Raw genomic sequence first — 16,583 nt, 5'->3', positions numbered from 1 at the left:
TCAGCTCCTGCTTCCTGACCTGCTTGAGTTCCAATCCTGACTTCCTTTTGTGATGAACAGCAATGCAGAAGTGTAAGCTGAATAAACCCTTTCCTCCCCAACTTGCTTCTTGGTCATGATGTTTGTGCAGGAATAGAAACCTTGACTAAGACAACAATATACTATGATTTGATTAGACATCAAGAGACCCAGTCATGGTCTTGCCTGAGTTTCCACATAAGGGTAAAATGTCGTGAAAGGAGGGCACAGGGGAGAGAGCTGAGCTTTGATTCTAAGGGGTCATATGCACTCTTCTGAGTGCATTCTTACCAAAGGCAGGGATGTTTCAGGGCAGAATTCCTGGGCATGACACCTAGCATTGACGGGTCTGACCGGCTCTGTGGATTGTGGATGTGGGTGTGGTGGCAAGTGTCGGGCTAGCCCAGCTTCACGAGTCTTTCCATAATAAAAGAGCTTAAAAAGGTGCTTTCTTAAGGTTCACTCTCTAGCAACTCATCCTTGCCATCTGTATTCTTATTCTCCGAGAGGGTGAAGGTTCAGACTTGTCACATCTGGAAAAATCCTTCTTTTCTGTGAAACAAGACCCATTTTCAGAGGCCACCAGAGCTCAGGACCACTCCTAAGATCAACACCCATCACCGTGGTCAATAATGTTATCAGTGCCTCATTGATTGTCGCTCAGTGAGTGTCAGAGACCAGGAAAATGAAATGCACCCTGTACACATCTGAATCCTATTCCCCTTAGGGCTTCAGCCCTGTACTCTCAATAGACTCAGCTTAAATAAAATCCTATCTGAAATGTTGAGACTTTGAGAGTAAGAGAATTAGCTATGGGCTTTACCTAATATTCACCATCTGCCTGGCAACCCTGGAAATATAGTTCCTTAGGGTTTTTGATATAATGTGGTAAGTTATGTAGCCACTGTACTACAAAGCTGTGTGTACTATTGCTACGGATTCTCTTAGGAGTGACATGTTGTGAAACACAATAAGTAGATAATACACTGTATTATTAAATGCAGCTCAGAAATAAGTATTTCTACTTCCTTGCAAAACCATGCATTGTCTCCATACCTATATTCCCACGATCGATTGCTTAACTCTCTTGTATCTCACAAATTGTATCAGCTTTCCTTTTGAGCACTGGCCAGGCTGTGTCATGTTCACCAGTCATGCCTGAGTGATCTTATCAAAATGATAAGAGCCTCTAGATGACAACACGCTGGTCATGGCTCAGAGGGCAAGTTCATATTCTAATAGCTCAATCACGTAAGGAATCAGAAGAGATGTAGCAAACAATAGAAACCAGAGAACTCCAGCACCCTGACTAGCCAGCCACCTTCCCTGCTCCTTTCCACCTATGGCTGGCCAAAGGCAGGAATCAGTTCCAAGGATGACTCCCATGTTAAAGTGTGTGCATGTGCCATTCATTCTTAGAATGGTTTCTCTCCATCCTCTGCCATGACTACAATTTTTAAATCTAACTTATGCCCTTCTCGGAGAGGCTGTGCTTGATGACCCAGTAGACATTTCTGTTTCCTCCTACCTTGGCTCAGTTTTGCTCATATTCAGGAATGAGTGGTATCACTTTGCTTCTCTTCTCTGATGTGTTAGTTGTTACCACAGTCACCAAAATACCCAAATGAACAACCATAAGAACAGAATTGCTTTTGGTTTCAGAGGGGTCGGTCATTGTGCTAGAGAAGTAATGATGCAAAGGAACAAGTCTTATGGCAGCCAGAAGCTGAGAATGGGATAGGAAGGGGCCAGGCACAGGTACTAGTGAGGATCTGCCCCTACCACCATTGACTTATCCCTTTCACTAGGCCCATATTGTAAAGTTTCCAAAACTCCCCAGAATACTGCTATCAACTGGAGATTAAGCCATTTGTTTAACACATTAGCCTGTGAGGAACATTCATGCAGAAACCATAATAACTATGATGGTTTATGAAGTTATCATAAAGAGGGAACTTGTGTTTCTTGTCTGTGAACCTCATCTTCTTCATTTATAATATCCAACACATCGTGGTTCTAGCTAACCATAGCTGTTATCTGTGTCTGATCCCCCGCCCTGTCAATCACTTAATGCTACTAGCTTTTAAGACTTCTAGTAAGGGGGATTTCAAATTCATTTCACTTAAAATAATAGTATATAAATTCCCCTTAGTTGAGGGTTTGTAGTTATTATTAAATGTCAACTTGACACAATCTGGAATCTCTTGGGAAGAGAGTCTGAATGAGAATTGTGTAGATCAGTGCTTCTCAATCTCTGGGTCATGACCCCTTTTGGGGTTGATGAGCCTTTCACAAGGGTCAACTAAGATTATTGGAAAACAGAGATATTTACATTACAATTCATAACATCAAATCTCATGAAACAAAATTACAATTATAAAGTAGAAAAAAATTATGGTTGTGGGTCACTACAACAGGAACCACTGTATTAAAAGGTTGAAGCATTCGGAAGATGGAGAACTGATGGTCAGGATCATGTTGGCCTAGGAGCACATCTGTAGGGAGTTTTCTTGATTTTCCTTAATTGGTACGGGAAGATCCATCCACCATGAAAGGCATGATTCCCTAGACAAGAGCTCTCGATCTTGGTCTCCTTGTAATAGTAGGGAAAGTGAATTGAGAGCAAACATGCACATACTCAGTCGTTCTGCCCCGCCTTGGATGTGCCGAGCTGCTTCAAGTTCTTCCTGCTTCACCTTAGTGGTGAACTGTAATCCACAACAGGAGCTAAAATAATCCCTCATTTGTCCTTATCAGTTGCTCTTTATCAAGGTGTGTTATCACAGCAACAGGAAAAGAAAGTATGTCAGTCCCTAACATTACGTCATGCGTATCCTACCTTTGTTCTTCAAACACTTAAGAATATCCTCACCCTACATGCCTTTTCTTAGCTACAGCATTGCCCTGGTATTACTAATGAGTATCTTATTGCATCAGGGTATTCCAGACCCCTGGTCAACACCAGCTTTTACCTAGTTATTTGCCTGAAGGGTGTGGTCCAGACTTTACTCATAGGATAGGAAGAAATATTAACTTTTACTTTGGAAGGGCATTAGAAAATTAACACCTAATAACTAATGCATTGTTTGATGTGGTACGCCCCCTTGGCTCTGTCATTGATGATGGCATGCTAGTGGTGTTGCCCAAGGTGTCTGAGCAGGTAAAGCGGGATTGCACCATGATACAGAAGTGACTGTGGTATTCTCACTTGCTCAGCGTTCTCATATGTCAGTGTGATCTGGGCAGCTGGAGTCACAGAGTCAACGCTGCTGGATAACTATAGTAGCCTTCATAACACGGAAAAGTAAACAGAAATGCCAGATGAACATGAATGCCGAGAACTGAAGAATAAGTGAGAGGCGAGAGAGAGAGAGAGAGAGAGAGAGAGAGAGAGAGAGAGAGAGAGAGAGAGAGAGAGTATCATCACGTATTCTCACTAGCCACAGTAGAAAATCACATTGCTCAAGATTTAGAGAGAAACAGATAGAGAATTATGCAGGACTGTTTAAAATATAGATTCATGCTCTGTGACTAGCAAAGAATGTGACTGTAAGCAAATGCAGTGCACTGGTTGTGAATATTCTGTTTGTGTATGTATACATGCATTTGTGACAAAATCATTTACAGAAATATTTAATCTAGCATGTGGCAAAATCACAGTTTAATCATGGCCTCCTCCTGGGTCTCACCAACCACATGGCCATGCCAGTCATACTCACGTTCTGATGACCATGCCAGGGTGAGGCCAGATTTTCTTCCTATATGTTCACCAAATGTACAACTCAGCGAATATGAGGTTTCAGCTGTCTTTTATTAAGTTAGATAATTTAAAAAATTTCAAAATCATACCCTGACCTTCAGGATTCTGTATAAAATAGTTATTCTCATTACAAATGTTGGGACAACAATCTATATACTAGAGAATGATTATTAACTTTAAATACATTAATAAATAAACATGTAATAAGTTAGGTAAGACCTTTGGCATCTCTACAATATGTTTATGTTGCATGTAAAGGGTAAATGGAGGCTGGTCCTAGAAGTAGAGGGATTCTGCTATAGTTCAGGATCACATTGGACTTGTATGGCAACTCTACCAATATTTAGCACAGAGCCACATAGCATTCTAGGCTCTTGGTTATATTTAGCACTTGTTTTGTTTTCGTTGACCTGGTTACTAGGTACATTCTTTGCCTTTGCTAGGTAGGGTCAGTATGTGTCTGTTGTAACTCCATCAGTAGTTGATGTCATCATATTTATCTTGGGCAGGTTCGTGAAGGGGCTTAGCATTTTCAATGTCTAGCACACATTAGAATGTGACACAAAAAGATTCTTATTTCATCTGCCTGTATCCTTGCTGTGACAAAATGCCCGATGACACAACTTCAGGAAGTAACAGTTGATGGTTGGCTCCTGACTTCAGAGGCCATGAGGTCACCATGGTAAGGAGGACAGGGCAGAGTCCGGCAGCTCGCACTGTGACAGCCTGCAAGCAGAGAGAAACCTGTGCCCCTGGCAGCTTGTTTTATGATTTCTCTTCTATTCTTCTGTCTGGATCTCCAGACTAAGGGGCAATTCCATCTACATGCAAGGTATGTCTTCCCCACTGGGTTGATTCTTTCTGGAAATAGCTCATAAATATTCCCTGTGGTATATCATACCACTCCCCTGAGTCTTCCGTTCAGTCAAGATGACAAGCAAGATTAATGTCTGAAATGTTTACTGTCTAGATGGTCAAAGGAATTCATTACGCAGTCAGCAAACACATTCCATCTTTTGTTCCTGGATTCATTGAATAGTGTGCCATCCTTTGTGAAGGGATCTAGTCAACGTTGACACACCTTCTCTCTTAACTCTTTTCACGTGCTAGAAACCTTCCATACTGGCCACCAATGAAAAAAGTGGGGCTTATATAACAACATTTCTAAAACTGTGATTAAAAATATTCTTTGAACCTGGGAGTGATATCAGCTCACGTGTCTTCAGAACAGTTACAGCAACCTACTCGTGATTACTTCATGAGTGTGGACATCAGCAATCTGGGTGAGGTTGGTAGATAAAATACAGGATGCCACTGAAGTTTGAATTTCAGACAAGACGAATGAGGCAAGCTCATACTAAAAATTATACTTGGTTTAGCTGAAATCCCAAATTAAGTGAATTTACATTTTGATTTATTAATCTGACCACCTACGCTAGGAAGAGACTTCTAGGCCATATAGCCCAATGACCTGGAAAGCAACTGAGGCACATTTTCCATTATTCCATTTAGAACAGGACTTGGGCCTAACTTGGCTGTGGTCAAAATCATTAGGTCCTCTTCTACCTCTCGCTATGGATTTAGTTGATCAGCACTGCACTGTGTGCTCTGGGCCTTGGGCATTTGTAAAACCTCCTTGGAGATTCACTGTGTGGCCAAAGTCAAGAACTCCAAACAAAAGTTAGTGGTGGAGAGACTAGACTTTTCTTTTTTCTTTTAAGCTGTTGAGAAAGCAGTTAATACTCAAACAGAGCCCTAAATGGTCCAAGCGGTGGCTCAGAAATCATTATGGTGTTTAATGAATAAAGCCTTAGTGTTTGTGGGCACCGATCATCTATGTTTCCAGTGATCTTATAGAAATGGGGTGTTTAGGGTGGAGAAAGGAAAGAGAAAATATGATCATCCTGTAAACTTTCTCAAGCACCTGTGCCTGGCCAATCAGTCAGTCCTTCCTTTCTCTGAGGGAGCAGAAACTTTCCAGAACCTCTTCCAATTGCTAAGAAGTTGCAGATATTATTCCAGTTCACAGTTATTGAAACTACAATAGAAGGGGAAAGAAACCATGGACATAGTTTAGGACAATTAAAGAAGCATTAAGAGAGAGGAGAACAGAGAAGAGAAGAGGAGAGGAAAGAAAAAGAGAGAGAGAGACAGAGACAGAGAGAGAGAGAGAGAGAGAGAGAGAGAGAGAGCTCATAACTCTTCTGTCTAAGCAGAATGTTTATAAAGTAATATAAAAGGCTCACTGATGTGTAAAACCTTTCTTAAAGCTGGTGGGAGAGTTTCATTATGGGAAGAAATATAATACAACATGATATAATTAATAGCAGTAAGATAAGCAATAAACACCGCTTTCTAATAAAACTTCTCTGGTGTGACAGTATGGTTAAGAGTGATTTAAGCCCAACCCCACATCTGCTGGACTCTTGTGCAGCTTCTGCCAGAGAAGAGATGGGACCTACAACAACTAAAGCTCTTTAGTAGAGGCATCTAACGCCCGTTGCCATGGCAGTGGTGCACTTTAAAATACTCGGGTAGACACCAGCAATTGCCAACTGTGGTCTGTAAAATTACCTGAGGCCTTTTTAAAATATGCTGAAGTCTGGCCCTAACAGCTGACACATTAAATCAGATTCTCCAGGGCTGGTGGTTGGGCACTGGCGTCCTTTAAGCCCTTGAGGTGATTTTAATGTGCAGTTGGGGGTGGAAGGCTGCTAACCCGAACAATGTGCTATGTTGTGTAGGAGAAGGGCAGGCTACAAACCAGATGCGACAGGCATTCTGATCAGCAAGTAAGTTGTACCTAAAGGTTAGCCACCCAGTATCACACAAAGGCCTCTTTCCAGAAATGGCTGTGGCAAATGCTTCTGTCAGACCAACACTAGAAGTTCAGCTAATTCACATATTTAATGTCCAAGAGTTTTATTTTGTTTTGTGTTTTAACCAGTCACCTTTTAATCATCATGAGTATTTTAGAAACGGATGTTTACAGATTTAAACATATTTAAAACATATTTGAAGGACATTTGTTAAGCTTATGTGAATTACTATATAATAGTTAAATGGCTTCTGTGGCCCGTGGCTGGTAAAATACGATCCTCAAAGCTGGAGGCTGCATTGGGTCAGAGCCTTGAGGGTCCACTGACCCTGGCATTAGGGCTCAGGAATTCAGTCTGTGAAGTCCTGGGCAGGGCTTTTTTTTTTTTTTTTTTTTTTTTAGTTCAGAACACACACAAGAGGTACAGAGAAGTTTGCAGGTATACAGATGTTCCAACCTTCTGGAACGCTAATCATGTTAGTTTTCAAACAACAACAACAAATACCGTATCACCGCAGAATTTGGTCTAAGACAATACTAGAAAGTTTGGCAGAGTGGGTGACTCACTTTCTTCAAGATTTGTAAGGCTGCCATCTAGCCAGAAAGCACAGGAGTGCTCATGATCAGATATTTTGGATTGACTTTGCCAAAATAAAAGGGAAATAAAACCCAGTGTTGTCAAGCTCTCCAATTTATTTATTAATTTTTTTGTTCAAACAGAGAATATGTCTGTAGTATTTTTATTTGACAGCTCAGCTTATATTCACAAGGAAAGTGAAACACTCTTAAATATAAGCGACAACTTCTACGTAAGCTACATGGGACCGGAAGGCAGTGAACTTGAGACCAGAAGCCTGGATCTGAAGAGCCAGTAGCAGACAGAGAACTCAAAGTTAGCTCAGCAGCCAGAGGAAAATGGGTCTCAGAGGCTAAGGTGATATGGTCACAGGAATTTAGAAAGTATGGCAAGGACTCAAGGGACACCCCCGGGCAGAAAAGCCGATGTAGGGTTGTTCGTCAGTATTCATCCTAACATGTCTACACCTGGGGCATTTTTCAAAAGCAAGCCGTGGAAGGAATTTGGACATGTACTGGCCTCTGGGTTATGGTTTGCTGAACGTACTTAGTGCTACTTAAAGCCAGATGCTTATTTAGTCTGTGTCCTAGATGTGAGAACTGAGACATCAAGAGGACAGTGGTATGAGGGCCACCAGGGCAGGATGCTCCCTGGATTCTGGGCCTGGCTTGGAGCTGGCTTCTTCATGTTCAGGTAGCATATTACTAGCTCTTGTATCTGTGTCTGCAATTTATCTGCTTATAAGACATGAATCAAATAGATTTAGGGACCACCTAAGGACTCAACTAATTACAATTGCATTTTTTTTTCAAGTCATTGTAAAAATCTGTGGAATTGAGAATCAAGACTTCAACATGTGAATTTTAGGGTACAATTAAACTTATAACACCAATGTGTAAGCTGGAAAAAGGCATAGGAATTCCAAGTAGGAAAAGACTTGTTTATATATTTGCTTTATAAATATTTTATGAATCATTTGCTATGTACACAGTTCTCCACTAAGGCACTGTAGCAAAGGAAGTGGTTGGTAATTCTTCCGTTTCTACAGAGGTTTACCTGCTTATCCCTTAAAGCAAAGTAAAGAGAGAGTCACAGAATCTCCATGTTCTGCCAGTCGAGCACATTGAAGAGTCTGAGGTCTGAAGCTTAGGGAGTTGCCTAGTCTATGGGGGAGACTCTTGACCAATATCTGGAAGTGTTATTTTCTGCTGAACATCAGCCCTAAAATGTATTCCACAAAGGGTCATTCACAGGTGACAGCAGAGGTCCCTATAACCTCTGGGTTTGGGATTTAGTAGAGCAGACAGGCAAGGGTCAGGTGCCTTGCTGAAGGAGACCAGAATGCAATGGGTGTAGGAGGTGCTGAGTGTAATGGTGACCAGCCTGGGTCATTATTAGAGTCAAAATGACCAGTTCAATCAATGTAACCTAGAAATTGCCACATACCCTATTTTTGAATCTTGACTCATGAAAACAGGAAGGAATCATTATACTTGGAGCCCCGAAATAAGCCTGCTTGGATAAGGGGTGCAGATAGTTTTTTGAGTCATTGAATTTTATTCAGATAGCACATCAAGAAAAGTAAAGCGGAACACTAGGCTACTGTTGCTCCAGGCCTCAAGTCTGGCACAGGAAACTCTTATGATCTGGAGCTCTGAGGTCTGTGCATGCAATAGTATGGCCGCCAGCCATTTTAACTGGGTTATGTTAAATAGTCCGTTACTGTGTCTTATTTCCCAGACCACAGTCTTACCATCAAGTAAAGGAAGAGGTTGTATGGGATGTGGCAACTAGAAGTTACTTTAGGTGCTAGCGCATCTAAAATCATGTTACACATGGGCAAAACGAAGCCCTGAAAGTCAACCAGCAGCTCACACAAGGTCCCTTGTCAGAGGACTGATAGAGGCTGTCTGTTGCCTGTGCCCTGGACCACCCGCTGCCAGACCCTACCTACCTACCCTTGGGGGTTAGAGATGAGGTGGTACAAGGACTGCATAGACTCTGAGAGCAGGTGAGAAACGCCCCAGCAAACTCATCTGAAACACTGCAGTCAGCCCCTTTAATACCCTCCACCTGCACCCCATTGGTTCCAGGAAAGCATCTCTTTTAGACAGTAGTTCTCTATTGGCTGGCATCGTCTGTGTCAGCAATCCTCGGTCTCTCAGGCAGTCCTCGGTCTCTCAGGCAGTCCTCGACTAGGTGATACTTTTGTGGCTGCGCTGTGCCCGGCATTTATGCGGAAGTGGCTGCACGGTTAGTGTTTGTTATCTGCTCTTGTTTATTCCCATGCATCCCAAGGCATGGACACTGTCCTTTTGGTGTAGCTAATGAAGGTGGGAAATGAACACAGTGATGTGAAGATTTTTACTACCATACGGGGAACTGTTAAGCAGTTAAGAAGCCACAAGCGATTAATAATTCTATGTCTCAGTGTTAAAAGGACAAGTTCCAAATGAAAGGAACTTTTTGTTTTGAGAAACAGTTTCAAGTCTCAACCCTGCAGTCTTGGCTGTCCTTGAATTCAAAGGGCTCTGTCTGCCTTAGCCTCTGCTGGATTAAACCCACACACCTCTTCCTCTATTAGTCAACATTGTGCTAATATGTTTTTTGCACTTTGAAGTGGAAAGTTCTTTTCTGTTCAGGCCTGTGTGCTGGCTCCAAGCATCACATCAAGATTTTACATTTAATGGCACCACGGAGAATGTAAACCGTGGTCATGCAGGTGTATACCAAATATGGATGTCGAGTACTTGTGAAAATAGGTGGGCAAAGGGGTATCTTATGAACGCCATTTCAGAGTTGTTGTTACAGCATTTCGAACAACAGTTCCAGAGTCACACAGAGTAAAATGCAGTGATTATGAAGAGTTGGCATGAGGTCTTTCTTCTACAGTCTGTTCTGTAAGCATAACATTGGATCTGAGTTTGAATCTTACCTCTGTACTTTCAACTATTACATTACCCGGCCACAAGCACTTTCAACTCTCCGAAGCCCTAGAATTTATAACCTACCTTTGTTTTGAAGACCACGTGACAAAATATGTACGTATAATCTCATAATTGCCAACAGCATCAGAAATCATAGGTAAAACTGTGGGTAAACATTGTTTGAGAAATTGTAGATAAAGAACTGGGAAGATGGGTCAGTTCTTAAAGGCTAGGTTCATAACCAAAATATAAGAGAAATTGTAGGTTAAAATGCAAAGTGGATATGAGAAGCCATTGAAGGCCTCTTCTGGGAAGATTCTGATAATAGTCATCCATTAAGGGAGGCGTTCAACAAGCACTGAGCCTGGCAACACTGGCAGTGCCTGCTGTCAAGTGTTCAGCTAGCTCCCTCTGCTCTTGGGTGACAAGGAATGAGAAATGCCAAGAGGTGAAGGAAATCATGGGCATATGGGCTGTGTTGTACACACAGAGCCGGAAAACCACCGCTCAAGCCCTTCTGGTAATTGTCACACCTCCGGCAGCCCCCGTTAAGCGATGTCATAAAATTCTCAATACAAAAATCTGTACCGCAAATGAATGCATGTCATGGAACACTTGAGGGGGGCTGGCTGCAGAATAAAAATGTCACTAAAGAACAAAAACCAGTGTCGTAACACTGAGGTTGCTGAGCCCCATTCATCTGCGTGTAATTACAGGAGCCTGTGGCAAGTGATGAATGTTTCTTGGTACTTTGTGCTTCCCAGTCTTATTGATAGGAGGGCTCAGAACAATGGCTGCTCCTCACAGCTGTTCTGCTGACTGTCTTCACATGGCAGCCGTGAAGCCTGGAGCTGGGGAAGAAGTCCCTCTCGGTGCCTTTTCTACATTGGGCTGCTTCCACGGTCCTTTATACTAACCCTGTTTTAGTCATATCAAAATCCTCTGCACCTCTAGACTCAGTCAGGGTGTGGTGGCAGTGTGGTGGCTGTGGTGGCTTTGGAATCCCAGCTGTGTCACCACCACCTCTGAAAACTTCGTAAGAGAATTGACCTCTCTGGACTCACCTCTTTGTATGCTATTTTGGAAAAAAAAAAATAGTTGTGTTCACCTCAGAGCGTTGTTATAGAAACTAGATGAGTCAGTACAAGGGAATGTTAAGAACAGCTCCAGGGACATAGGAAACATTCAGAAATTATACCCTAGTGCTGCTCTGCACATGCCTTTTCTTGTGATTTCTTGTTTTTAGCAACATTCCTTTCCCTTCTATGTGTTTGCAGTTCAAATGTACTTACCTTTCTGGGACACCTTCCCCAAGCAGGGTTAGCTATTTCCTCCCATGCATTTCCACACCAATGGCCCCATCACTGTTCCAAATGACTTATTATTTTTTTTCTCTTCCTAACTAGCTAGCTACTAGCTAAATGTTTTCTTTTTCCAACCAGAAGTTAGCAAACAATATTCGTTGAGTGAATGAATGAATGAATGAATGAATGAACAAGCCAATCAGCCAACCAATTGTAAAGCCATCTATTATCTCCATATGTAAATTAATAGGCTCCTTGATGATGCTCATAAAATGTAGAAAAATGATCATTGTGGATGGAATGTCATGGCGGAACGATGGATTCATCCCTCTCCATCAACTACCACGTGAAAGGATCTTCCGGGTTCTGGTTCAGTTTGCTTACTGAGCTAAGTCCGTGATGGAGCTAAGTCCGCACTGCTCCTTTGATATTCACGTAAGGGATTTGTCTATCAATAAAATAATAACACCAAGATTTAAATATGAAGTGCTTCCTCCCAAAGTTCAAGTGTTGAAGTTCCTAATACAGATGCCGTCAGAGCAGATTATGTGGGGAAGTGACTGGATCACAAGTTTCTGACTGATCTTTTCATGGAGTCCTGACATACTGACATGGGGTTAAATCCTGGAGAGAGAAGCCTTGTTCTCAGCCATTTCTTTTTTCTCAGCTATCATCCCTTGAATATTCTCTTCTGCCACGTGCTCCTCTCACCTCAGGTTCAAAACAATGGAGCATACAGACTAGACTGAAACCCCTGAAGCAATGAGGGGTTTTACAGACTTTATGTTTTTTTTTTTGTTTGTTTGTTTGCTTATTTGTTTGCATTTGTTCATGAAACATTTGACAATGTCAGTTGGAAAATGCAGATAATAAAGAGACCAGAGAGTATGTCCTACTTTAGCTTTTAGCTTTTCTGTGACTGTCTGATTCGCTAGGCACAGTCCCAAACCTGTGTTTCCTCTTTCCACACTGACATATGCTCATTCTTCAACAAAAATGGCCCCATTCACAGGAGGCTGAGTAAATGAACTTACAGGTTCACATACTGCTCTAGATAGGTTTGCACTGAATGGGGACTGGCCTCAAATGTATGGACCCAAAACATACCTGGATGACAACACAACTGGAAGAAAATCCCTTGAATCACCAGTACCATTGATGGGTCAGATTTTATGGGACAATCATAAGACTTTTACCTGACTTTTTACTTGTTGAGTAGTGGTATCTTCCATTTGTATTTCTTTTCTATATATATGCAGCTTTTTCTCCTAACCTTTTCCCTGAAGGGATTATCTAGTATTTAAAAAATTATTTGCTGATCAAAGACATACAATGTATGAGTTCCAGTCTCGATTCTATGGCTAGATGTGGCAGATTATTCATATATCTCTGCAAGGTAAAATTATATTTTACTTTGTAGAGATAGCTTCATACTTTTGGGCCATTAATAGGTAATAATTTATTTTTAGAGCCCAATATATAAGACAAATGTACTGTAGAGACAAAGTAGGTATCTGTAATACTCTAAGGAGAATGTGGTCCTCCCTCATCTATGAGGGGCATATTGAACACCTCCAGTGGATACTTGAATACAGGCAATACTGAACTCTACATAAATACTACATTTCCCCGTGTGTGTGTGTGTGTGTGTGTGTGTGTGTGTGTGTGTATCATAAAGATGAATTTGTAAATTAGATACAGAAAGAGATCAACAGGAATCATAAAGTTGAATAAACACAATAAGTATTCTAAAAGAAATTTTGTGATTAAAGTCTCACATGAAATATCTTACTGTACTTAACCTTTTAGCTCAGGGGAAAACCAATAACTTATTTTGCATTAATACATCATCAACATCACTTCTCCTATACTTTGGATATATTATTAAAAGAATTAGAGTATCTTAAACAGAAGTATGGTTGATCCTGATAAATATGACTGCTAGAAAGTGATTAATGGGCATGGATTTATCTCGCATGGGTATGCTGGATAAAGGGAAAGTTCACATTGCTGTAAGACAGAGTTGGATGATGTGAAATATGTTACTTAGGACACTGCAGAATTTAAAGCTTTCGAATTGTTCATTTCTGAAAACTTTCATTTAGCATTTCTAGACTGTATTTGACCAAGGGTAACTGAAAACCACAGGAAGTGAAAATGCAAATGGGTGGGGAGGGAGGGAAGAGAGAACTGCCTTCAGCAGGTTTAAACACTTCTGATAGGGTGCTTCTTCTACGTAGGAAGAGGAAGTAATTTAGCCAAAGAAGTTCCCTTAGAGTTTGTAATAGTCTTAGATTGCGTTTCTCACTCTGTTCCTGTACCCTATGCTTATTTTACAAATGTCCAGACTATCTTTCAGTGTATTTTTCCTCTATAAAGATGTTTGTTTCAGTATAGGTTTATAAGTGTTTGCACAGTATAGGCTGTGATTTTAAGCACTTAAAATATTCTGTCATAAATAGAAATTAAGAAAGAAATGAAAGACTTTCTAGGGTTGAAAGAAAATAAGTAAACAACATACCCAGATTTATCAGACACAATGGAGGTGGTTCTAAGAGGCAACTTCATAGCACTAAGTGCCTACATAAAAATATGAGAGGGATCTCAGATTATTGTTTTTTGTTTATAAAATTTCATATGTCCAAAAGAAATAAAAAGTAACAAATAATCAAACTTGGGGATAAAATCAGTCAAGCAGAAGCAAATAAAAAATTACAAAGAGTCAACAACAACAAAAAAGAGTTGATAACTTTGAGGAAATAAAAAACAAGGAGGAATCCTTATCCAAATTAACTAAATGATGGAGAGATAATACCCAAAAATAAAGATAAAAGGAGAGAACCTGACAACAGACACAAAAGAAATTCAGAGAATCATAAGAGCATTCTTTAATAAACCTGTATTCCACCTAATTGAAACATATATAAAGAAATGAATAATTTTCTTGATATGCATCAGTTACCATAGTTAAGTCAAGATCAGATAAACAATTTAAACAGACTTAAAACTCTTAGTGAAACCTAAGCAGTTAGTTATTAAAAGTCTACCGGACTTTCAGAGAAGAGTTAGCAACAATACTCCTCAAATTCCTCTACAAAATAGAAAATGAAAAGAAAAATATTGTTATCTTAACACCCAAAGCACATAAAATCCAACAAAGAAAGAGAATTACTGAACAATTTTCCTTATAAACACAGATGTAAATATTCTTAATAAAATACTTGCAAACTGAATCTAAGAATACATCAAAAAGAACGTCCACCATGATAAGGTAGGTTTCATCCCAGAGATGCAGGGATGGTTCAACATATGTAAATCAATAAATGTAATTCACCATATAAACAAACTGAAAGACAAAAACTATATTATCATTTCATTGACCTTTGACAAAATCCAATACCCTTTCATGATAAAAGTCCTGGAGAGATTAGGGTAAAGAGACATACCTCAACATAATAAAGGTGGTGTCCAACAAACCTACAGCCAACATCAAATTAAGTGGAGAGGAACTCAAATCAGAAACAAGACAAGGTTGTCTACTCTCTCCATACCTATTCAACAAAGTGCTTGAAGTCTTAGCTAGCAATAAGACAACTGAAGGGGATCAAGGGGGACACAAATACTTGTATAATAAAAACATCAAGTCATTGGAGAAATAAAGCGAAGAAGAGAACAAAAGTTGTTCATGTTAGGTTGGTAGGACTGACAGTAAAAATGGCCATCCTACCAACAGCAATCTCCAGATTTAATGCAATCACCATCGAAATTCCAAAACAATTCTTCACTGATTTGAAAGGACAATTTTCAGCTCCACATGGTACCATAAAAACTCAGGATAAGCTGGGCGGTGATGGTGCACACCTCTAATCCCAGCACTCTGGGAGACAGAGGCAGGCGGATTTCTGAGTTCGTGGCCAGCCTGGTCTACAGAGTGAGTTCCAGGACAGCCAGGGCTATACAGAAAAACCCTGTTTCCAAACCAAAATCCAAATCCAAAAAAACCAACCCCCCCAAACAAAAACAAACAAACAAACAAAAAAAAACCCCAAAAAGCTCAGGATAGCTAAAATCATCCGGAATAATAAAAGGACTGCTGGAGGTTTTATTAACTTCAATTTCAAGTAGTACTTCCAAGCTACAGCAATAAAAAGAGCATGGTGTTTGGCACAAAAAAAGACACATTGATTAATGGAATTGCACTGAAGACCCAGACAGAGATTCACACACCTATGGATACATTTGTTTTAAATAAAGAAGCCCAAATTGGATGGCTGCCTGTAGAAGAATCCAAATAATTGCGTATTTACACCACACAGAACAAACAGTTCCAAATGGATCAAAGACCATATATACCAAGACTCAATATAACACCAGATACACCACATAATAGAAGAGAAAATGGAGAATAGTCTTGAAGTTATTGACACAGGCTCTAACATCAAAAAAAAAATAATAAATGGGACCTCATGAAACAGAAAAACTTCTGCATGGCAAAGGACAAGCATCGTTTGAACAAAGCAGAGAACACTTAAAGAAATGTTCAATATCCTTGGTCATCAGGGAAGTGCAAGTCAAAAGTACTTTGAGATTTCTTTCATCTTATATCCCCTCAGAATGGCTAGGATCAAGAAAACAAGTGACAGCTCATCCTGGTGAGGATGTGGGTCAGGGGAGCACTCTTCCATTATTGCTGGGACCGCAAACTTACATAGCCACCATGGATGGAAATCAGTGGGGCAGTTCCTCAGAAAGATGGGAATTGAACTATTTCAAGATCCAGCCAAACCACTATTGGACATATATCCAAAAGATGCTTCATCCTGTCACAGGGACACTTGCTCAACCATGTTCATAACTGCTCTATTCATCATAGATAGAAATTGGAAATGACCTAGCTATCTTTTGACCTAGATATCCTTTAAAAGATGAACAGAGAAAGTGTAGTACATTTACACAATGGATTATTACTCAGTCTTTTAAAAATGAAATGATGAAATTCACAGGTAAATGGGTGAAACCAGAAAAAACATCATCCTGAGTGAGGTTAACCAGGCCAAGAAATACATGTGGATATTAGCTTTTAAGCCAATGATAGCCAAGATACAATCCATAGAAACACAGAGCTTAGGTTTAGAGTAAAGACCTACACATACTTAGGTTTAAAGTAATGGGTACACAT

Source organism: Apodemus sylvaticus, chromosome 5 (genome assembly GCF_947179515.1).
Source record: "Apodemus sylvaticus chromosome 5, mApoSyl1.1, whole genome shotgun sequence".
Lineage (NCBI taxonomy): Eukaryota > Metazoa > Chordata > Mammalia > Rodentia > Muridae > Apodemus > Apodemus sylvaticus.
This window is presented reverse-complemented; position numbering follows the sequence as displayed.